Below are 22,931 nucleotides of genomic sequence, written 5' to 3'. Positions count from 1 at the left end.
ATTTTTTTTTTTCTGAAGGATCTGGTGTCCACTGTCAGAAAAGCCAATCTCAGGCAATCCCTGAAGTGTGAGGAACAGCTGTGTGGGACCCACCAGCAGACAAAGACGATCTTCTGTGAAGCCGGCAAGAGCTTGCTCTGTTTGGTCTGCTCTCAAGGTCAGGAGCACAAGACTCACAGACATTGTCCCACTGAAGAGGCTGCTGAGGAATCCTGGGTGAGTGATGCCTCTGAGGGCACTTAGGAAGCTTGGGGATGGTATACCTAGAGACTGAAAGGATATTATGATCATGATGATGATTAAATCTTCTTTTTACTGAGTGCCAGTACAAATCTAGTTAGCAGGGATAAAGTTGTGAAGAAAATGCCATAGTACACCTGCCTTTATGGAACTTGTATCCACTGGCTTGGTTATGAAGTCAATTTGTTGTAAAGTCATGTCTGACTCTTTGTGACCTCGTGGACTGTAGCCCACAAGGCTCCTCAGTCCATGGCATATCCCAGGCAAGGATACTGGAGTGGGTTGCCATTTCCTTCTCCAGGGGATCTCCCTGACGCAGGGCCTGAGCCCACATCTCCTGCATTGGCATGTGGATTCTTTACTGCTGAGCCACCGGGAAGCCCCCATGATTATTTGGATGATGCATTATTATGCTCAAGGCTCTGGAAAGCCTTCATTTTGAGAAAAAGTCTTTGACTCTAAGATCTACAAGCATAGAAAGTCTTTTCCATTGGATCCTGGCTCCCTAACCCTGGACAAAGAAGGAAGATACAGTACGTTGGATTTAACAGGGGACAAGAATCACTAGAATCACACTCTGATACAAGATGCCACAATATCTGAAAATTAGCTATCTTCAACAAAACTTTGCTCCTTTCCCTAAACGGATGATTCCCTGGGTGTGGTTCTGTGGTGCGGAATCTCCTGAAATTGAACATTAGTGAGGAAGAACAGGGAAATGTGGTGATCTGTCATAGGCTTGCTAGTCTTCCTCCAGTTCCTATATCTGACATTCCCTAGTACACTCCCTCATTTGAAGTCTGAAACCTCATTCTTTTCTGGCACTAAAATTTAATTCTTTTACATGAGAAGTTGGCAAACCAAATGAGATCTTTATGGGAAAAGTTACAAGATGTTGAAAGAAACCTCAAAAAATATGATGAATGAGCTGATGCTTGGATGGTAAATAGGAGAATGCATTTGTCTTTTAAAAAGTTCGAGGCATACATGCTAGAAACTTGTCCCTTAATAGATTGAGGTGAAATAATCATGTGCTAAAAAATTCAGAGAATGGGTTGAACACTATTTAGAATAATATCCCATGTATCATTTCAACCTACATGCCCAAGCCTCTTGGGCTTTTTGGAATCTAATGGATCAGGAACTACAGCAAAAGATCCATTAGAAGCACGTGACACAATTGCTAAGATGGAGACACAGGATGGGATGTGGACAACTCCACACCCGGGACTCAGGATCTCAGGGAAACTTCTCAGGTTTAAGATCAGTTCTCATTCTGAAGATCAAGGGGGCATTTAAAAATTCCTGGGTTATTTCAGGCACAGATTTCTGTGTAAGTCATACATTCTAGAAAGCAAGGGACATATTATTGAGAAACACAGGTATTTTCAATCTGATTAGTGCATGAGCTCGGGTGGACACAAAGGAAATTGAACTGCAATGTGAGGGGTGTGACTATCATGGTGAAGAGTGACAGCTCTCTATCTAGCGAGTAAGCAGAAAATGTGACATGTTAAAGAAAAACTTCAGGAGGGAAAGGAATAAAGAGAAACAGATAAAGAGTGAGAGAGTGAATTCATCAATGCTGGGAAGGAATATGCAACGGAATGAGGATGAATGCCCTTCTAAACAACATGGGTAGGAGCCTGTGACCTTACAGAACCTGTTTGTAGAGAAAAGGAGGGCAGAAAGAAAAGACTGGGAGGATGAGCATCTGTTTGAGGGCAGTAGATGAAAATCTGAAGATCTTTCCTTAGGATACCAACCCCGAGGGTAAAATGGAACATAGCTGCTCAGAGAGAAGTCAGGCTAGGGAGTTTGGGAGGTTTGAGATGAGACATCAGTTTACTTCTTAACATTGAAATCAGGATACTGCACATGATGCATGAATTACCCATAGATTTCAATTGCTTACACGGGTCTTTCAGATTTGATAGGAGGCATATGAAAGAAATGACCCATGAAAAGATTTTCTCCAGCTGTTTCAGAAACATCTGTATGAAATGGATGGAAGTTATTTGAGAGAAGTGTGGGTTTGACTCTTGACCTAGTCAAAAACCATGAAAAATAAGTGAAGGAAAGAAGAATAAGTTTGATTTCTGAGAAGAGGGAAGATATGAATTTAAGATGGATGTAGTTTCTTGGGAGACAGAATGAGCCAGAGCAAACTAAATGCTGTTGAAACCCCTCTCCCAACAGTTTTACGTGAATGGATACGGAGACATGATTAGGAAAACTTATCAGATGGTAACTCCAATTCTTCAGGAGGGGCAAAATCACTACAAAGGGTTTATTACAAAAGAAGGTCAAAAGATTTGTAAGCAAATCACAAAGAGACAAAGGAACTGAGAGGAAAGAAGACAGATCTCAAAGTAATATACACAGAATTCAAGAAAATGTCCTATAAACCAAATGTGGAGCTGCTCCTAGGTAAGGACCGAGGACTGAAAATGTATTATCTGAAGCTCACACCTTTGATGCCCATTAGATGGTTAGATGCCCAGGGGTCTATGTTTTCATCTCTTTCATCCTAAGGTTGGAGTCTCTCCTAGTGGGAAATATTATAGAGAAAGTGCAACTCATGCAAATCATGATTGAGCAAGCTTTTCAAAACTGTGATAATGGAGACTCCTCAGGGAATATTCCCTTTTCAAAATCTTCTTTTGTAAATTGATTCTGTAAAAACCAGAAAGGAATAACTTTTGTACTGCCATTCAATGTTTTGATCTCCAATTGGGCAAGGGGAGAAATTTTAGATACATTCATAAATTTTCACCTCCTGTTGGAATATCCCAGGTTTAAGTTGCCTGGTGCTTATTAAGCCTTTAGGACAAGCCCTAGGAAACATCAATTTACAGAGAGCTGAGGGTTGTCCAATCACTACCCTTGTACTTTCTTTCTCTTCTTTTCCCTCGGAATTTCTTAATTTATCGAGAATTTGGATTCTCTCAACAAGCTGTGCCAATTCCCTTTGGGGAGAAAAAAGACAATGGGTTTCCTGACTGTTTTCTCATGGTGGTGATAAGAACTTTTCTGAAATTTTCCTAACCCAAATACAGGTTGGCTATTTATGAAGAAGTCTAGTCTTATGTTTCCTTATTTTATTTTTGACAGGAATTGGGAGACAAACTGAAATGGTAAGTCTGATCTTTCGATGCTGATGATGGCACTGTGAAGGCTGTGTAAGAGATCAAGCTGCATTTAGCAAAGGGAACATGTAGCGTGTCAGACATACTACATTACTTGTGTGTATATGTATCTATGGGGCTTCCCAGGTGGTGCTAGTGGTAAAGAACCCGCCTGCCAATGCAGGAGACACAAGAGATGCAGGCTCAATCCCTGAGTTGGGAAGATCCCCTGGAAGAGGGCATGGCAACCCAGTCCAGTATTCTTGCCTGGAGAATCCCATGGACAGAGAAGCCTGGCAGGCTACAGTCCATAGGGTCACACAGAATTGGACGCGCTTAACACACGCATATCCGTGTCTGTTTTGTTGAATATAATTTCCTCTTACACTTGAATGGAAGTAATTAATAGCATATTTTGCTCCTGTGGCTGAGGGAGGTATGTGTTGCCATACCCAATGCAGGCTTTTCCAAAAGGCCAGTTTTTACTGATTTAAAATTTCAAGATCATAAACATGTTGAAGCTCAAGGACTAGTATTTCCAGGCATTAGGTGAGAAAAGTAAGTACCTCTGGGGGATGGGAGTGAAAACAGACAATGAAAAAAAAAATGTCCCAAGAAGAGCCTGATCCTATCCCATGCTTGTGGGGAAAAGGATTTAGATGAAGAATGTTGAGCTGAAGGATGCTATCTTATCGTAAAGGCTGTGTTCAAGAAGCCCTGGGCAGCAGAAGGATGAACTGCATCTTCCTCTTACAGGGGTGAGTCAGCACAGCTACACGTGCCTCAGCCTCTACTCCCAGAACTCCCTGCGCGACCCATGGCCGGGCTGATGCACTGGCTCCACCGCTTCCGGGGTGAGTGTCACCCCACCGGTGCGTCTTCCCTGCAGGGTCCCTCAATGTTGGTTTCTGCAGACAGTCTTTCCCTCTTCATCTCGCAGCTTGTGCAGAACAGCCTGCAAATAGGCAGGTACAGACATGTGCGGTCACAGAGTCACGAAAATCCTCTACAGGATACACACAGGCTGGTGCAGGGGCTGATGCGATTCATGCCTCATCGATTACTTATAAATTTGAATAATCTGTATAATGAAGAAAAGGACATACTCCAAAAATGGCTCCTGGATCCCTAGAAATATCATTATGGGCCACATCAGTTGTTCACTGAAAACTGGTTATTAATCCAGGATATTCCAGTTTCAGAGTTTAAGTGCAGTTACATAGAGAAAGTTTCTTAGCAATTGAATGTATGATATGTTTTCCCATTGATATAATCTGAAAAAACACATAAGCCTCAAAAAAGTATGGAAACCACAGGGAAGCAAATGGTTGGTGCTCCACAGAGCTCCATGATAAACCTCATCCTAGAGGGTGACTTGTCAAGAAGTGGAAGACTAGACCTTAGGCTGGAACCACAGATCAAAAGCAGAAGAGTCTAGAAAGAAATCACTTATAAGAAGCCATCCTTAGGTTTTGTTTCCTCAATGTCCATTTGCTAATTTAACTGAAATGGAAGAATGATCACCAATTCTCTATTCTACAATGTATTTTTTTTTTTCTTTTTTTCTCTCTTCAGCAGGAGTAATGGAGTTGGAGGTAAGATATACTGTCATGATCTTGGAGATGATCAATGCCTGTTGTCCAGTCTTTTAGATGTAATAAAAAGTACCCAGGCAGAAGTAGACATGACCTCCCTATTGTTTACAATCTCTGAGTTTTTAAGCAGTTTTTTCTATGGTAACTAATAATCGATTTCCTTGGCAGATATCCTGGCAACGTTTGAATTCAATGTTTTCCAGTTAAAAGTACATTTCTAATAACCTTAAGACTTTTCACCCAGTGAGACTCTAGATGAACCCTCTTCTCTCATAGATCATTTTATTTTAATATTCATTTTGACTATCATTTTCTCTCATCTCTCCACAGTCAACTTTTCATTCGACAATGAAGTAAGCAGTCAGCACATCAGGCTGTTCGATGATGCAAGATGTTTGACGTATGACTATCCCAGCCTCCATGCATCTTTGGATGGTAGAACATCGAAGTATTTTGCTGCATGGGGAGCCCAGAGCTTCACCTCTGGCAAACAGTACTGGGAGATGCTCGTGGACAGGTCTTGGGACTGAGCTGTAGGCGTCTGTAAGGATTCCTGGATAAGGAAGGACGACGGCATACTGGACGAGTCCAACAGGGACAACTTTCTCCTTGTGTGTGTGAAGCAGGATGACCATTACCAACTCTGGACCACCGCCCCGACCACGCCTCTGTACATAGAGAGACCTCTGGGCAGGGTTGGGGTGTTCCTTGATTGTGGCAGTGGGAGTATTAGTTTTGTGAATGTTGTCAAGCCCACCCTCCTTTGGAGGTATGATGATGGTGTGTGCACTTTCCCTGTCAGGCCCTTCATCTGCACTGGCCACAGGTGAGGAGGCTGTCACGGCCCAGACGGGATGCTCAGGACTCCTTCTCTGAGGGAGTCCTTGTCCAGTGCTGCAAAAGAATCCTTCATTGTCTTTAGGCTCTTTCTACTGTAATGGACCCTTCTTTTTACTGCTGTGTTATAAAGCAGGTGTCAACTGCAAACTTTTGTTGGTTTCTGCTACCATCTTGACAGTGAAATTTTCCTTTATAGCCATTTGTCTGGAATATATCAAGTGGTTATTCACCTGTGTTGTGAGCTTGCTGGACTCAACAAAATATGACCTTGTGCTTCCCATTTCCTGCCCCCCAGGGGTTAAACAACATGGACAGACCTGGTCCCTAACCAGATCCAGGTCAGCCTCCAACATTCTTCTCCTTCCTCACAAACTACTCTGTCCTACACATCTATTCACCCTCCGGGCGAAAACCGATTTGCAGGGAAATCTCCACTGACCCTGGAGACTGGGATAAGCATTTCTTTCAGAGAATCCAGAATTAGTAGGTCCTTTTTTGGTACAATAATAAAAATAAAGTGCTTCATGAGAGGCACTGGAGAAATCTTTGCCTGAAGAAATTAATAAATAAATACTCCTTATTGGAAAGGAGTTTTGCAGTAAAAGTTAGGGACGAGAGTCTAAAAGTTTAAGTTTTCAAGATTTGAAAGTGGATGTTAAAAACTAGATTACACACATTGAGCCTAAGTGAATTTGTATGCTGTAGGCTCTGTTAAGTGTAGATATTAGAAGTGTGGGGGTGATTCTGGGCATTACAATCATACTGGTGGTATGTTACTCTTTCATATTATTTTAATTTAGGATTATCACCTGGGCATGAAGGATGGGATGGTATGGCAGGGAGCATGTCTGTTCCCATTTTCTGATCATACAATAGAGCTTTTATTTATTTATTTTTTTAATTTAAATATTTTTGCCCCACACTGAATTACATATTCACCATTGTATTTCTAAAGTTAAAGATAGTTTCTAAATATATATTGATAAGTTTTTCAATACTGGTTAGTTAAACTTACTCTCTAGCTCATGTTGAAATGTTGCCAAAACCAGCACTCGAGAAACCAAGCACCACACTGGGAGAGTTGGAGAATCAGGTTTATTACACCGGCGGGTCCAGAGGAGTTAACACTCCAAGCTCTGAGCCCAGAACAAAGGGGTTACAGAGTTTTTATAGACAGACTGTAGTGGGCAACACTACCTGTTAAGAGGCTGGTTTAAACTAGGGGTTTCATGCGCTGGAGCAATGGTCAACGTGGGGAGGGGGATGTCTGACCTGGACAGGCATGATTAAGCAGGATTGCAGGGGCTGGGTGACTGTAAAGAGCAGGGCAAGGGTGAGTGAGATAAACTCCAGGTCCTAGTATTGCATGTCCCCACTTTCTGAGACTACATGACCTATGTGATCTAGACTTTGCAAGGGGCAAGCAGAGTTACAGAGGCAGAAGGAGGAGGAGGTTATGTAAAATTTTAACTTTTCTTCTTCAATAAATCTTACTACATCTTAGTAACTAGAGTCTCCTGTATTACCTGCTATTTGAAATAAAAAGAATCATGCCTTTGGTGCTAATTTTACAAATTTCATATTGGGCAGAGAAGCAAGTTATATAATTTGCAGCATGGTTTTCCAAATACATTCAGCATTTCAACCATTTAGAATTCATTTAAGTACAGATATTTCCTCATATCCATGAGAATGAAAGTGTGTTTTTCTATTTACCACAACACCAAAAGCACCTACAAGAATCTGAGGGGGGGAGGGGGGGCGGAGAAGTACATTTTATTTTTTCAATGGCTGCTTCAAGTTCTCTTACTTGGAACACACAGAAAAAAATCCACAAGTGAGAAGTTGTGTTCTATGGTTATGTCTTTTAAACAATGTTTTGTATTTACAATTTTTTCCCTAATTAAAAGCACCAGCTGCAGATACAGTCTGCTAAAAACATAAGACATTATAAACCCATTAAAAGACAGCTTGCCAAACATGACTCAATGGACATGAATTTGAGCAAACTCCAGGAGACAGTGAAGGATAGGGAAGCCTGGCGTGCTGCAGTCCAAGGGGACACAAAGAGACACCACAGTGAATGAACAGCAATAATAATGCCAAACATATAGGGTTGGCCAAAAGATTTGTTCAGGCTTTTCCATAAGCTGTCATGGAAAAACCCAAACGAACTTTTTGGCCAACCCAATACTTATTTAAAAAAACCTTTAAGGAGACAAAAACAATGCAGCGAGCAGATTTACCCACTGCGTCAGGCAGCCCTTTCCAGTTTCCCTATCTGTATTCCCAGTAAGTTGGACAAGGAGTGCTGACCCCAGAAGGGGGCCCTGCCTCACTCATGGTGACTGTCAGGACCCAACAAGGCGGGGGGGCAGCTCTGGGTCTGTGACGACGGAGCATGACACCTCCTGGACCAGCACCCCCAGAACTGCAGGCCCTGAGGGCCACCCCAATCAATTGGAAGAAGTGGGAGGTGCACGCAAAGGGCCCGACTAGCTCTCAATGGTTCACCTGCCCACAAGGATCTTGCTGCCGCTTCCTCACATTCCTGTAAAGCTTTGGAGTTTTGTTTATCTGTTTTTCCTAAACACTTAGTAAAGAGAACAGCTACTCACTCTAGTATCCTGGCCTGGAGAATTCCATGGGCAAAGGAGCCTGGTGGGCTACAGTCCATGGGGTCGCAGAGAGTCAGACATGACTGAGCGACTTTCACTTCACATTAGATGTATGAGACTAGCTGTAATGGCTCCCTGGGGGCTTGCTTGCTGTCTGTTTTAAATTCTTATGATTAAAAAACTGTGAGGCACTGAACTGGGACTCATCGGGTGGTATTTATGACAGCTTTACATAACTGAAAGGTGAAGAAAAGGCTCAAAGTTCACACAAATGCACGCATGCATGTACACTTGGGTTGACCTCCATGAAGCTAGAGTGGAATGTTAAATATCAAGTACTGAATTTGGGGGGGGGGGGGGTGGAGGGCCTTCCCAGGTGGCTCAGTGGTAAAGAATCAACTTGCCAATGCAGGAGACATGGGTTCGATCCCTGGATCAGGAAGGTCACTTGGAGGAGGAAAAAGCAACCCATTCCAGTATTCTTCCTGAAAAATTCCAGAGAATCCTCACGGGCTACAGTCCACAGGGTCACAAAGAGTTGGACACAACTGAGTGGCTGAGCACACAGGCACACGCTGAATTTCTTTCTTTCTCCCCCCCCCCCCCCGCCCCATTTATTTTTATTAGTTGGAGGCTAATTACTTTACAATATTGTAGTGGTTTTTGTCATACATTGACATGAATCAGCCATGGATTTACATGTATTCCCCGTCCAGATCCCCCCCTCCCACCTCCCTATCTACCCGAACCCTCTGGGTCTTCCGAGTGTACCAGGCCCGAGCACTTGTCTCATGCATCCAACCTGGGCTGGTGATCTGTTTCACCATAGATAATATACATGTTTCGATGTTGTTCTCTCGAAACATCCCACCCTCGCCTTCTCCCACAGAGTCCAAAAGTCTGTTCTGTACATCTGTGTCTCTTTTTCTGTTTTGCATATAGGGTTATCATTACCATCTTTCTAAATTCCATATATATGTGTTAGTATGCTGTAATGTTCTTTATCTTTCTGGCTTACTTCACTCTGTATAATGGGCTCCAGTTTCATCTATCTCATTAGAACTGATTCAAATGAATTCTTTTTAATGGCTGAGTAATACTCCATGGTGTATATGTACCACAGTTTCCTTATCCACTCATCTGCTGATAGGCATCTAGGTTGCTTCCATGTCCTAGCTATTATAAACAGTGCTGTGATGAACATTGAGGTGCACGTGTCTCCTTCAGATCTGGTTTCCTCGGTGTGTATGCCCAGAAGTGGGATTGCTGGGTCATATGGCAGTTCTATTTCCAGTCTTTTAAGAAATCTCTACACTGTTCTCCATAGTGGCTGTACTAGTTTGCATTCCCACCAACAGTGTAAGAGGGTTCGCTTTTCTCCACATCCTCTCCAGCATTTATTGCTTGTAGACTTTTGGATAGCAGCCATCCTGACTGGCATGTAATGGTACTCATTGTGGTTTTGATTTGCATTTCTCTGATAATGAGTGATGTTGAGCATCTTTTCATGTGTTTGTTAGCCATCTGTATGTCTTCTTTGGAGAAATGTCTGTTTAGTTCTTTGGCCCATTTTTTGATTGGTCATTTATTTTTCTGGAATTGAGCTGCAGGAGTTGCTTGTATATTTTTGAGATTAATCCTTTGTCTGTTTCTTCATTTGCTATTATTTTCTCCCAATCTGAGGGCTGTCTTTTCACCTTGCTTATAGTTTCCTTTGTTGTGCAAAAGCTTTTAAGTTTAACTAGGTCCCATTTGTTTATTTTTGCTTTTATTTCCAATATTCTGGGAGGTGGGTCATAGAGGATCATGTTGTGATTTATGTCAGAGTGTTTTGCCTATGTTCTCCTCTAGGAGTTTTATAGTTTCTGGTCTTACATTTAGATCTTTAATCCATTTTGAGTTTATTTTTGTGTATGGTGTTAGAAAGTGTTCTAGTTTCATTCTTTTACAAGTGGTTGACCAGTTTTCCCAGCACCACTTGTTAAAGAGGTTGCCTTTTTTCCATTGTATATTCTTGCCTCCTTTGTTGAAGATAAGGTGCCCATAGGTTCGTGGATTTATCTCTGGGCTTTCTATTCTGTTCCATTGATCTATAATTCTGTCTTTGTGCCAGTACCATACTGTCTTGATGGTTGTGGCTTTGTAGTATAGGCTGAAGTCAGGCAGGTTGATTCCCCCAGTTTCATTCTTCTTTCTCAAGTTTACTTTGGCTATTCGAGGTTTTTTGTATTTCCATACAAATTGTGAAATTATTTGTTCTAGTTCTGTGAAAAAGACCATTGGTAACTTAATAGGGATTGCATTGAATCTATAGATTGCTTTGCGTAGTATACTCATTTTGACAATATTGATTCTTCCAATCCATGAACACCGTATGTTTCTCCATCTATTTGTGTCCTCTTTGATTTCTTTCATCACACACTGAATTTCTAACTGCACACTTAAGAGCTTATCCCTAACTTTACATGTATACAGATAATAGAATGGTCACCACAAGCACTTTCATATCAAGACAGATGTTAACTGTTTAGGTTCTTATTTAATCGGCTCTACATACAAAATGCCCTAGAAGAAAAGAAAGGCTTAAACATAGATAAACATGATGGAGAGCGTGTCTGACCTCCTTGTATCGGCTCTGGAGGAAGGAGAAGAGCACACACAGGTAGAAAAGCCACACACTCAGAAGTAGTAGGAGCTGACAGCCAGGCTGTGGTCTGGACTGACCCTCTCCAGCGAACTGTTCAGTTCCCTCTGGGTGTCTGTTTCCTTCCTTTATATACCCGCTCACCAGGTTGGTGACAATGAAGGCCCACAGCTCCCAGTCACTGGTGAGCCTCAAAGCTGTGGTGAACTGGGCTTCAGCACTGTCCATGCCGTTGGCAGAGACACAGGCCAGGCCCGGCAGGGTACGCAGCTGAGCTGTGTGGCTAGGAGGGTGGGAAGGCAGGGGTTGCATTGCTGGTGCAGCCAACAGACCTGGGAGATCTCCTGCAGCCCAGCGGCCCGTATCCTCTGCCCAGCCTGCACGTGCCGGGGTACTCACGCAGGATTATTTGGAAGGAGGACAGGACGGGCTGCAATCGAGCATCTTAAGATTCTCCAGCCGCAAGAGGACAAGTCTGTGTGCTTCTGCGCCTTCTCTCGGTAGCTGGCTTGCATGGAGTGCGTCACAGTCTCCACGTTGACAAGTGTGCATGTGTGCTCCTTGGGAAACGGGTGGAAGAGGTCGGCGGATTTGCTGGATCTGCAGGATCAGCAGGATCTCTTCGAGCACAGTGTGGTGATGGTCTAGATGCACTGCTGTTGCTGCTTCTTACTCTTTACCTGCCTGGCATCAGGAGCACCTACGTGGAGCACCAGGAAGAAGATACACAGAGCCTTTCTGAGTGGGGTTATCTTGAGGGTGTTCTACTATCTGTTCACCGAGGGTCAACAGTGGGTGGACTTCCTGCAACAGCAGCCACATCCCTTGCTGAGCAGGAACAGCACCCATGTGTACTCAGATCCCACCACCCGGGCGTTCCCGGCCCCACACGCAAGAGGTAGCAGGCTGATATGGGGTCCTTCTCAAGTGTGTGCAGTCGTGTAACCTGGAAGACCAAGCTTCAGTTCCAGGACAGGGTCTGCTGTGAGATCTAGATTGCTTCTCACAGCAGCGACTTTCTTGAATCAATGGACGTCTCTTGACAGCATAATTCAGACAAAAGCCTTACTGCTTCAGATTTAGCATCTTTGAAACAGCGGGTTTTGCTGGGATGTCAGCCTGCCCTCTCCAGGTGGCCACTTGCCTGCTCTCTGTTCTCAGTGTGAAGACACAGCAGGGAGCCAAGCTGCAGGTGTTTTTGGGCTTCAGTGGGTTGCAGTGGCTTGAAGGAGAACATGGTCTTCAAGCAGTGCATGCACAGTGCTGAAGTGCTTCTTGAAGCCCAAGACTCCAGGTACCACTACTCAGCCTCCAGGCATCATCAGTGGAAACCCTGCCTTAATGCTTTGGAGCATCAGCTTTAAAGTCATAATCAGGACAATAACATAGCTTCACTATAAACATCACTTTAGACATATGGCAAGACATAGTGTGAAATAAATTTCAGTCATAACAAGTGTAAATATTATCATTATTTCTGGTATTATAATTGTTTACTGAGAAACACAGTTATGAACAGTAAAATAAACCTCTAAGATTTCTAGCAACAAAATTAACACTCAAACCTATTTTTGCATATATAAAAGATGCAACTATTTAGTAAATGCAAGTTTTCATGAAAACAAAAACAAAAACAAAAACAAAAAAAAAAAAAAAAAAGAAAGAAAAAACCCAGGAACTTTTAGGGGAAAAAAAAAGAAAGAGTAATGAGAAGGCATTAACCCTAAACAGATTTTCAAATATATCCTGGTTTGCAGGAGGAGGGATGGGTGGTATTGGAGGTTGGAACAATGTTAGTTCGTATTTATAGTTATTCTCCCATCAGTGTCCCTTCCTCTCATGTATATAACTTTATGCAGTGAATACTTCTCAAGTTCTCTTCTTCCCAACCTATCCTACTTTATATGGAGGAGGAAGGGAAAGGAAGGAAACAAAGAAGGAAGTAAGGAAAAGAAGGAAGGAAACTGGCAAGGAGGAGACTCCACTCCCTTTGACATAGATTCCCTAGAGTTTTGTTGGAAAGTCCTCTGGAAAGTCCACTATTTAAGGGATAAAAAATGAATTTTGGAGTCTGAGTCAGAGGAGTCCCCTTAGAAAGGTGAGTTAGAGACAGTGTTCTCAACATCACAATCTTCATCTTCATCCACACTGCTTTCAAATTTGCAGACTTCATCTTCTCTGCACTAGTTTGAAGAGTTAGTGGCATCCTCCTCTGCATCTTTCTCATTATCTTCTGATCTCCCTGAGGCAGGAGAATGTTCTCCAATCGTGTCTGATAATTCTGACTCTGCAGCCTGAAGCCCCGGGTCCTCTCTAAGCATTCCTTGCAAATTCCCTGATGAGGGGGACTGCAGACCCATCCTTCTAATCTTGGGGTTCGGGCCCCCCATCATGCTCATGTTCTTATGCTTAGCACAGGTCGCCTCTCTGTAAGGAGCGTATTCTTCAGGAGACAGAGTCCTGAGCCAGAGATCAAGGTCCAGCTTGTACTGTGTCTGCAGTTCCTCCGCCTGCTTCTTATAAAGCTTCTTCTGGTCCTGGGGGACCCACTGCCAGCATCTACTGATCTCTACCATGCGCTCCCTCAGGGGCACCACTTTCAGCTCCCTGCTCGACCAGAGATCCTGGTGGAACTTGTGATAGCCATTCATCGGGGGCTTCTTGGGCTCTCCGTTGAATTTCCACTTCATGGGTAAATGGTTTTCTGGGGGACACTTCACTTTTTGCACATTTTCCTGAAACTTTTTTGGCACTTTGCTTTGGCTTCCTTTGGGGACATCAGGTTTCTTGGAGTTCTGTACTAGTTCAGGGTGCTGTTCTCTGAACAGGGCCATTTTTTCCTGAAACTCCTATTTCTCTTCCTGGAAATCTTGACTGTATTTCAGCTTGAGCTGTTCTGGCAGCTTCCTGTATTCCTCAGACGGAACTTGGTTAGCTCCTGGTTGCTCATCTTTGGGTGTTGTTGGAGGATCTGAGGTCTCATCTCTTTAAAAAAGTGGCGGTAAGCTGTCAGGGGCTTCTTGGATAAATCAGGATGTTTCTTGTGTTTTCTGCTTTTGGAAGGATTGTCAACATTTTCCTTAGCTTCCAGGACTAGTTCCTTCAAAGTTCAAAGCTTTCTCAAGTTATAGGAACTCTCTAACCATTTGAGTTTACACTTTTCCCAAAAAAATTCTTTAAAAGCTACTTTTTCCTAATCTATCACTGACTGGGTTGTTTTGAACGTGTGCCTGTCATTGGGTGGAATGCTTTTCTCCATATTTTCCAGTAACTGCACAGTGTCTTCTTTGGACCAGTCATCTTGACTTTTAGCCAGCATCATTTCTAGGTCTTCGGGACACTTACCTAGTTCCAGCAGTTCAGACATCTCAGCAGAATCTCCAGCATCTGCACTCTCAAGATTCAGCAGGTGAGTGTGATGATTCTGTGAAGAAAGAAAAAGAAACCTTCTCTCCTATGTGACACATGAGAGGAGCACATCCCATTTGGGATATGTCTCTTCTATCATTTTATTTACCCTTAAGAACGTAAACGAAAACTGGGCTAGTCTGAATTGAGATTCATGTTGAACATTATGAAGCTTCTTTCACAGAGTTAAGTATCTTCAGACCCCATTCACTCTGCCTTCCAATGAATTCCACCAGAGAGTCTTTAACATACAAATGAGCAAAATAAAGACTGGTTACTCACCCAAGGGACAAAGAATAAGAGAAAATGAAGGGACTTTAAAAAAGTAAATGCCTGAAAAGCAAAGGACTTTAAAATAGCAATGGCAAACCACAGCACATGGATAAGAATGGTCAAAATCCCAAAGATGGCTGTCACCACATACTGAGAGGATGGGGAGAATCAGGAACTTTGATTCATTGATGATGGGAATTCAAAATACTACAAGCCTTCTTAAAGACAGGACAAAGGAATGGCAGCCCACTCCAGTATTCTTGCCTGTAAAATCTCATGGACAGAGGAGCCTGGTGGGTTACAGTCCATGGGGTCACAAAGGGTTGGACTTGACTGAATGACTAAACTTTCTGAAAGACAACATGGCCGTTTGGTACAAAGTTAAATATCTTGCTAGTGTGAAATTCCATAATCATGTTCTTTTATGTTTGCCAAAATCAGGTGAATCCATTAAAAAAAACTGGAGTCCCTTACTTATAGCAGCTTTGCTCATGACTACAAAACTTGAAAGCAACCAAGATGTCTTTAGGTAGATGAATGGATAAAGAAACTCTGGTACATCCAGGCCATGAAATAGTACTCACTGCTAAAAAGAAATGAGTGAGCAAACTAGCAAGAGACATGGAGTACAGTTGAATGCATATCACTAAGTGAAAGAAGTTAATCTGAAAAGGATACATACTTCATGAGTCCAACTATAAGACATTCTAGAAAAAGAAAAATATATAGAGAGTGAAATGATCCTTGGTTAACAGCAGTTACGGTTGGAGGACTGATGAATAGGTGATCACAAGATATTTTTAGGGCATAGAACACTTTCGTATGTTACACAGCTGGGTACCTGTCACTATCAGTTCAGTTCAGTTCAGTCATTCAGTTGTGTCTGACTCTTTGTGACCCCATGAACCACAGCATGCCAGGCCTCCCTGTCCATCACCTACTCCTGGAGTCCACCCAAACCCATTTCAATTGAGTCGGTGATGCCATCAGCCATCTCATCCTCTGTCGTCCCCTTCTCCTCCTGCCCCCAATTTCTCCCAGCATCAGGGTCTTTTCAAATGAGTTAGTTCTTTGCCTCAGGGGGACAAAGTATTGGAGTTTCAGCTTCAACATCAGTCTTTCAAAAGAACACCCAGGACCTGATCTCCTTTAGGATGGACTGGTTGGATCTCCTTGCAGTCCAAGGGACTCTCAAGAGTCTTCTCCAACACCACAGTTCAAAAGCATCAAATCTTTGTTGCTCAGCTTTCTTTATAGTCCAACTGTCACATCCATACATGACCACTGGAAAAACCATAACTTTGACTAGACAGACCTTTGTTGGCAAAGTAATGTCTCTGCTTTTTAATATGCTGTCTAGGTTTGGTCATAACTTTCCCTCCAAGGAGTAAGCTTCTTTTAATTTCATGGCTGCAATTACCGTCTGCAGTGATTTTGAAGCCCAGAAAAATAAAGTCAGCCACTATTTCCACTATCTCCCCATCTATTTGCCATGAAGTGATGGGGCCAGATGCCATGATCTTAAGTTTTCTGAATGTTGAGCTTTAAGCCAACTTTTTCATGCTCCTTTTTCACTTTCATCAAGAGGCTCTTAGTTCTTCTTCACTTTCTGCCATAAGGGTGGTGTCATCTGCATATCTGAGGTTATTGATATTTCTCCCAGCAATCTTGATTCCAGCTTACGCTTTCTCCAGCCCAGCGTTTCTCATGATGTGCTCTTCATATAAGTTAAATAAGCAGGGTGACAATATACAGCCTTGACGTACTCCTTTTCCTATTTGGAACCAGTCTGTTATTCCATGTCCAGTTCTAACTGTTGCTTCCTGACCTGCATACAGGTTTCTCAAGAGGCAGGTGAGGTGGTCTGGTATTCCCATCTCTTTCAGAATTTTCCATAGTTTATTGTGAGCCACACAGTTGAAGGCATGTAGCTAGAAACAAAACCTAAATGACATAGAGTCAAGAGACCAGGTGAGGGCGTTCTCAATCCTGGTAACAGAGTGGACCCCAACAAGAAGAAAGACTACTTTCCTGACAATTAAGCCAATGAAAAACCAAACAATTTTTCCTTACCATAGCCTTTCCCCTTCTTTTTCCTCTCTAAAGGAGAGCTTTTCTTAAACAATAGTAAACTGTTATTTTTTGCTGTAGCTAATGAGGACGACCTCATGCATGGAGTTTCCAGGCAACCAGTCAGATTCCTGACTAAGCCCTTATCATTTGTGTCCAGTATAAAAGAAAGGCCTGGCAGGGACACTGAAGGACTCATCTGAGTAGAAGGAATTCCTGGTGGCATTCAAGAAACCAACATCTCTCCTTCAACATCTAGCAATACACCAACCCTGCCTGCTCACAAGTTTTGCTATGGAATGAAAAACACATTGGATAGGGTGGGGGGAGGGGTAGTCAAAAGACTGTGGGAAATCTTTCTCACACGTAAGAAATGAGTCTGGATTCAGTGTTCCATCTTTCTTATCTCTGAGTCCTTACCCAAGGCTGGAGCTCAGTCCCAGAAACCCACTGCTTCCTGCTCCCACTGATGTTGTGTAGAGGTGAAGGTCTGCATTCCTCCTGGAGCTACTAGTTAGAGCACTGAGAATTCAGAAATGCATCTTGATGGTCATGTCTTCACCGATAACTTCTCACATTGTCAGACAGCCTATGAGTGTAGGTGGTTACTTGATTTTAGGAACTTTACACAGTTGAAACAGAGTAAGAGTCCAATAAAAGTCAATTTTAAATGTCAAATTGTTTTTGACATATGAGCTTCTTCCTAGAATCTACCTGGATAAGAAAAGCAGGCTTAGACTCATAGACAGTTCTGGCTGGAAAATGTCAGACCCAAGCCCTACAAGCAAAACTGCAGTAGAAGCTGCATCTAATCCCAGACAACAAATTTGCTAACATTTAGAGATTATAGAGGTCTGTTTGTCTTTTGTTTGGTTTGATTACACAGTATTGCTTTTGCTCTGGCTGTAACTGAACACACAATAGCGGATGGTGGTTATTCCCCAAGACTCTGTTCCTTTTAGTCATTCCCAGCATATCATCTCATACTCTATCATTCTATTATGCAATCTGTATGCACATTTGAAATAATGATGCTAGCTTGTGAAGTTAAGGATTATGGCGTAATCATACACTGCAGGATAGACTAAAAGAAACCATAGACAATGTGAAAGAAATGTGATACTGTCTATGAAGTTTGACCGCCATCTCTTAAGATTTTCTCTATTCTGACTGTTTCCATCCTATTCCTCAAAACATTTTCCTATTTAATCCTGTTGTACCCGGATCACAGAATCCCACCAAACACCACAGGAGCTGCGGATCGATGCAAAAGCAGTGAGGAACTTTATTACAAGCTCGAGCAGGGGCTCTCTTCACACAATGGCAAAGGAGCCCCGAGTGAAAGCAGTGAATCTTTTTTATACTGTATAGCAGGGGAAGTGGGAAGGGAAGTTTAAGGGGATTGGTTAATTCATACTGTGCAGCAGGGGAAGCGGGAAGTCTTGGTGGGGTGAGGGACTTTCCCGCCCTTCTTAGATTGCCTAGGGGTGGAGGGCAACTTGTCTCCTTCTGATTGGTTGGTTTGAAAAAGTTTTTTTCTTCTTCTTTGGAGGGGTTTTCACTCAGAATGGCAGTGCTATCTAAAATGGAGTCGTTTTGAATTTTTCTTTCACATTTCCCCCTCTCTTTGTTCCTATGGAAGGCCCAATCATGGGTCTTCTATATCATCTGTGGGGACAGTCGAATACTGAGATCTGAGTAACACCAGGTGAACGGTATTGAATCTATCTTTTACAAAAGACATAATTCTATTTAATATGCAGGGACCTATAGTTAAAATTAATAACAGTAGAATGAGGGGTCCTAATAGAGAAGAAATCAGGGTAGTCAACCAAGGGGAAGTATTAAACCAAGACTCAAACCATGATTGTTCATTTTCTCTTTCTTGTTTTCGCCTGCTTAGGCCTTCTCTAACTTTTTGAAGAGATTTCTGTACTACTCCTGAATGGTCAATATAAAAACAGCATTCTTCTCCTAGGGCTGCACACAGTCCTCCTTGTTGTAAGAACAGCAGATCTAAACCCCTTCTATTTTGTAACACTACCTCAGCCAGAGAACTTAAGGATTCTTGGAGGTGGGAAATGGATTTTTTGAGCTGTTCAGTATCTTCATCTATTGCAGCCCTTAGCTGGTTATATTGTTTATCTTGGAGCGTTAAGGCTGCAGTTCCACTTCCAGTTCCTATAGCCCCCAATCCCAACAGGACAGTTAAAGTTAGGGCAGTGACGGGTTCTCTTTTTACCCTATACTGACCTGGTGTCTCTAACCTTGGTTACAGTTCTTCTTCTGAATAATAGTTCAGCCGGGGGATTAGATGGACTAGGACACAGAAATCTTGGGAGGTTTTTAGTGCCGCCTGATGGGCACATGGAGTTAGTCTGGCGGAGCAAGCCCACCACCCATTTTCTGGTGGGATGATCCACTGGTGAGTGGAATTAGTGAGGTTAGTCATAGAGACTGTGTGATTACATAGGTGTTGATAAGTCTCAGCATAGGAACATAAGCTCCTATGCAGGTGCCTATATCCGTAATGGAGCTTACTGTCAGGCGGCCCGTACCAGGTTGTTGCTGCCATCTACAGGCTGAGACATTGGCAGTCATATTGAATCCTGAAGAAAAAGCAACTGCCTCATAATAAGGAGGCCTAATATTATATCAGAGCCAGCAACCATTTGTTAAGTCCAGATGAGAGGCATGAAGGGTAAGGTAAGCTGAGGAGATCATTTTTATAAGGGGGTTCTGTAGGGGGGGGACATGTCAACTATGGGGGGAGCTATGGGGGGAGTGTGTGGAGTAGGTCCAGTATACGACTTTGGTTCTGGGAGGGAGGTTTTGGGGTTGTCATCTGGGAAGGTTTTGGGGCTATCACCTGGTTTGGTCCCAAAGCTACCGTGGGGGCCAAATAGAGTGGTCCCAGCTGTAATTTGATCTCAAACCGGAATCCATTATCGAATCCAATCTGATAAAGACGTAGGCCCCAGGCTCTGCCTACGTCCCACCTGGTAAACTTTTTTCCCTCATCAGTGAACTTAATCTGTAATGGAAAACATTGTCCAGGTTTAGACGACAGCTTCTTACATGGTGGGAAGTCTTGGGGTAATTTTACCTGAATGAGGTCTTTGACGGGATTGGTGAGCCAATGGACCGTTCCTGTAGTTTCACATCCCCAGGCGGCGCAATAAAAAGAATCAACTCCCCCACATTTTGCAATTTGGTTCCGATCCCTTCCTCCCCCTGGACAGACATATATGGGTGTTGGTATTGTGCATGGTGTGTCTCCTTGGAAGGCCCAGTCAAAAAGGCCGAGGGTCCCAAACTGAGGGCTCCCGATGAAGTCACTCAGTTGACTGGGACCATGGAAGCCGTTAATGTCGGCTGCCAGGACGCATAAATCAAAGGTCAATACAGGCCACCATGTCCCTTTGGGGGCTACACTGGAAGTCGAATTAAGTAGTTCTCTGGTCTCAGGGTTGTAGACCACCCAAGTCATGTTAACTGGATGATGGGAACTGGCTGAGGTAAGCCCTTGGATGGCTGCCCAGAGCACAAAGTACCTTAAGAGGGAGATACTTCTCTGGGGCGTTTCTGAAGTTTTAACTTGAGTGGATTGTCCGAATGCTTGGAAACTCTCCATTGTGGCAGAACCTCGTAGATGTCAGTGAAAGGATCAGCAGGCCTCACATGCGAGAAGTGGACCCACGTTGATATACCGTCTACTTTGAGGGCCGTTGGTGTGACCAAGATGACGGAGTAGGGTCCTTTCCAGCGTGGTCCGAGGGTGCCTGAGTGGTGTCTTCGCACATAGACCCAATCTCCTGGCTGGAAACGATGTGGCTCTGGCGGTGGCTTGGTGAGGTGTAGGGCTTCTAGCCGTTTCCAAATGTCTTTGTGCACCTGTTGGAGGAGTCGGAGAGAGGAAAACAGAGCATCAACAGGCAAGTCGGCTATTAAATCAGTCTTTAAACTAGATACAATAGGGGGAGGTCTCCCGAACATAATTTCAAGGGGGGTTAGCCCCAACATGTAAGGTGAGTTCCGTACCCGGAACAAGGCAAAGGGGAGGAGCGCCACCCAGTGCCCGCCAGTCTCTAGCGTTAATTTGGTCAAGGTCTCTTTTAAGGTTCTGTTCATTCTTTCTACTTGCCCTGAACTCTTGGGTTGATAGGCACAATGTAATTTCCAATTTGTCCCCAGAACCGCCGCCAGTCCCTGACTTACCTTGGAGACAAAGGAGGGACCGTTATCAGAACCTACCTGTGTAGGGAATCCGAAACACGGCAGGATCTCTTCTAAGAGTTTTTTTTGTTACTACCTGGGCTGTCTCTTTTTTCGTTGGGTAGGCCTCTACCCATCCAGAAAAAGTATCAATGAAGACCAGCAGGTATCTATATCCGTATTGTCCCGGTTTTACCTCAGTAAAGTCTACTTCCCAGTAGGCTCCAGGGTGTGTTCCCCTTTCTCTGGCTCCTTTGGTTGCTCCTGAAGTCTTTGTTGGGTTAGTTAGCAGGCAAGCCTTACGGTCTGAGGCAATTTTTTCTGTTTTTGCCTGGTAGTCTTTGATGACAATCTTTGCAGTTCTAACGAGATCTTGCATTTTTTTCACCCCTAAATGGGTTGCATTATGAATTTTCCAGAGCAGTTCTGTCCCCAGTTTTTCAGGTAGGATAGGCGCTGACTTAGCGTCTTTCCACCAGCCATTTTTAAATTGAGTCACAGGTAAGGAGTTAATCCATTTTATATCTGTTTCACTGTATTCGGGGTTATCGGGTAGAGTCATGGTCCCTGGGTCAGGGAGTCGAGCTGCCAAAACTGGGGTAACAGATGCTAGAGCAGCCTCCTTGGCCGAAAGATCAGCCAGTCGATTTCCCCTTGCCACGGGGGAGTCGACTCTTTGGTGGCCTGGGCAGTGGACTATGGCCAGTTTCTTGGGCAGCCAGAGGGCCTGTAGAAGCTCAAGAATTGTCTCTTTATTTTTTATAGTTTTTCCTTCAGCCGTCAGGAGCCCCCTCTCTCTACAGATGGCCCCGTGAATGTGTGCTGTGGCAAAGGTGTATCTGCTGTCAGTATAAATGGTCAGGTTTTTTTCTCTACCTCTTTTGAGGGTTTCAGTCAATGCTATAAGTTTGGCTTTTTGGGCCGATGTCCCATGGGCCAAAGGGGCAGCCCATATGACTTCTGTCTCCGTGGTCACAGCAGCACCTGCATACCTTTGTCCATTCTGTACGAAGCTGCTCCCATCCATGTACCAAGTCAGTTCAGTATCCGGAAGGGGGATGTCTTTCAGATCAGCTCGGACCCCACATACCTGAGCCAGGATGTCAGCACAGTCATGTAGTGGAGCGTCCAGGTCTGGATCTGGCAGGAGTGAGGCTGGGTTCAGGGTAGTTGGTGGCTGAAAAATGATCTTGGTAGGGTTTAGTAGTAGTCCCTGGTAATGGGTCAGTCTAGCGTTACTGATCCATCGATCTGAAGGTTGTCTCAATATACCCTCTATGGCTTGAGGGGTTGTTATTTGCAGTTCTTGTCCCAGGGTTAATTTGCCAGCGTCTTTTACTAACAAGGCCACAGCAGCCACCATACGCAAGCAGGGTGGCCATCCACTAGCCACTGGGTCCAGCTTTTTTGAAAGATATGCCACTGGTCTTTTCCAAGGTCCCAGTTTCTGGAGTAACACCCCTTTGGCTACCCCTCTGCTCTCATCTACATAGAGAAGGAAGGGCTTAGTGATGTCAGGCAGACCTAGAGCAGGGGCTGACAGGAGGGCTGCCTTAATGTCCTGGAAGGCTTTATCCATTTCCTCTGTTCAGGCAAATGGTATAGTCTCTTTTGTTGCCTGGTATAGTGGTCTTGCCATTTCAGCAAAACCTGGGATCCATAATCTACAGAATTCAGCAGACCCCAGAAATTCTCTAATTCCGCGTTGACTCTGGGGCTTAAGAATCTTTAACACAGTCTCTTTTCTAGCTTTGGACAGCCACCGCTGTCCTTTTAATATGTATCCCAGGTAATGAACCCCTTGTCTGCCAATTTGTGCTTTCTTTGCGGAGGCCCGATATCCCAGCTCACCTAAAGTATATAGCAAGTCTCTGGTTGCCTCCAGACAGGTTTGTTGGGA

At 43.7% G+C, this 22,931-nt stretch overlaps 1 pseudogene; it reads right to left on the bottom strand.

The window, feature by feature from the left end:
* Window positions 1–10,759: 10,759 nt before the first annotated feature.
* On the bottom strand, window positions 10,760–13,238 carry LOC122431432 (annotated as a pseudogene).
* Between the last annotated feature and the right edge of the window lie 9,693 nt (window positions 13,239–22,931).

This window comes from Cervus canadensis, chromosome 29 (genome assembly GCF_019320065.1).
Source record: "Cervus canadensis isolate Bull #8, Minnesota chromosome 29, ASM1932006v1, whole genome shotgun sequence".
Lineage (NCBI taxonomy): Eukaryota > Metazoa > Chordata > Mammalia > Artiodactyla > Cervidae > Cervus > Cervus canadensis.
This window is presented reverse-complemented; position numbering and strand designations above follow the sequence as displayed.